Source organism: Habropoda laboriosa, unplaced genomic scaffold, assembly GCF_001263275.1.
Source record: "Habropoda laboriosa isolate 0110345459 unplaced genomic scaffold, ASM126327v1 scaffold33, whole genome shotgun sequence".
Taxonomy (NCBI): domain Eukaryota; kingdom Metazoa; phylum Arthropoda; class Insecta; order Hymenoptera; family Apidae; genus Habropoda; species Habropoda laboriosa.
Window position 1 is genome coordinate 2143116 of NW_017100187.1, and position 2356 is coordinate 2145471.

Consider the following 2356-nt stretch of genomic DNA (forward strand, 5'->3'; position numbering starts at 1 on the left):
TTTTCTTACATGCAATCAACACTTACTGACCTATAATAAAACAAACGAAAATGCAAATTACTGCACTTTGCATTCGTCTACATCACTCCAGCGAAATTCTACTCGGCACGCGTCCAACGTGTCGTCTACCAAAGAACAGAACCCACTGAAACATGTCGAAACGTTGAATAACAAATCAACCTTTGAACGATGCGTCTAACCCTCCTCGATAATTGCATATTTTCATTGAAACACAGCACACCGTTACCCTCGCGAAGGAAACCCCTCTTAACAAGTGCATTAGTTTAGATAAAAGAAACTCGCGGCGGTGCACGAGAAATGCACCGTCGGAGTATTTTCCTCGGTGAATCGATAATTGAATTCAGGGTCGCATACAAGTGTCCGCGATCGCACCGTAGTTATCCGTTAGGCTTCTCGCGAACGCATGTTTATCCACTAAGGCGACACACCGCGAGGAGACGTAGATACCGTAACACGAGCAAAATGCACAAAGAATACTCGTTTCCTCGTGCATTGTGCAGTTGATTTACTGCTATAAACCTGCTCATCCGTGATGCAACGATTTCCACGAATGGAAGACACGACGACGACGACGACGACGAAGGTTCTAACGTTCGACGTTGGGTTTCCGCGTGTTACGAGGAAATGCAAGCGCGACCTCTCACCTCTCCGTTTCCCCTTATCACCTGTGCGTGTATGTGTGTTTATCACCTGACTACCGTGTGGCCGCGTGTTAATCAATGCATTTCCGTGGTTCCCATAACTTTTCTTTCTCAATACGAACAGAGAAAGAGAGAGAGAGTGAGAGAGCGGCGGAATCAAAGGTGAAGAGTGCACACACTTTCGATATCGTTTTTTCCACGAGGAAGGGGTCGCGTGTCTTTTGACTCGGTCTCGCTCTCGAGGAAACTAGGCCAGTCAGTGAATCGCAGAAAAGAAACGGGTACACGTTAGGTTGCTGGGTTGGGTTGACCCATTTTAGAGGCAAAGCGGTAACGCGTGTAGCACCCTTTCCACTCGTCCTTAACCAAACGCCAACTTCCAACGTACCGTACTGTCACACTCACCAAATTAAGATTGACAATCTCTTTTTACACTTGCTTCTTTTTTCTTTTACTTCCACACTACGTTTTCTTCTTCTTCTTTATCACTGTGAGAAGCAGAGTGTGAGTGACTGAGTGAGTGAGAGAGAGAGAGAGAAAGAGTGAAGAGAGAGTAAAGGCGTCCGTGCAGGCCCAAGTGCCTAACACGGCGCCTCGTTTGCCTCCATATGAAAGCGCCAATCCACCCCGACACTTTCGCGGAAAGAATTTCTTGTTCCGCCACCCCACCGTGTCGATCCTCCGCCTCTCGTCTCTCTGTCGAGGGTTCTGCTTCTATAGCGAACCTCGCCGAAGGCGCCACCCTCGATAGCTCGCACGCGGTCGGTAGTAAAGTTTACTAGAGGGGGGAGCTTTACGTAACTTTTCATCCCTTAAATTATCATTTCATTTCATTTGCAACTTTTCTTTATCCAAGATGATTCAAATTTCATTCGTGAATAGTTCGTATCGTCGTACGATTATTTAACGAGGACGAATTTCTACGTAAATTTTTATTTCATTCGAGTAACTGTAACAGGACTTCCGGTTTGTTTTTTATAACATTCGCGGGGTTGAAAGAAGGTCGAATTGGCGAATACTAGGCAGAATTTAGTTAGAAGAGAATTTTCGCGAGAACAAATAGCACATATATCAGGTTACGATGACAATGCGCTCAATGGAGGCACCTTTAGCGCGCAGACTCGAGATATTTGAATCTTATTTATGATACCCGGCATATGTTTCCGGGTTACTGGCTTTTACACGTTGCTAGCTTCGCTGGCTGAGCAAACAGCGTTCGCGAGGGCTATCGAGGAATCGCGATCGTCTAAATCGAGGCTATCGGCAGATCTTGAACGCAAGCCTAACAGCCTATCATCACAGCAACTAACTTTAATAGCCGAGAAATAACTAATATCATCTACGTTCTTTTTTTTTCCCCCGCCGCATTTCAGCTGATTGACCTTTCGAAGAGAAACCTTTTCTTTTAGGCATGACTTCGAGGAAGTTCTACGGTATAGTGATTTTTCGAAGCGCACTTATCGCCGCCTCGCTGCGTTCCAATTTCTCTCATTGTATTCCTATTGTCCCTCTACGACCAAGTTTTCCATAATGACAAGCCGGCGAACAGCAAAAACGATCCAAGTACTGTATTATCGAAATTGCAAATTGCATCTACACGAGCCATTCCCTTCGCTAGATTAAGACATCTAATCGATCCTTCGTTTGTATGCGAAGGAGGGAAAATGGTGGATAAAGGACGGGTGTTACGTTTC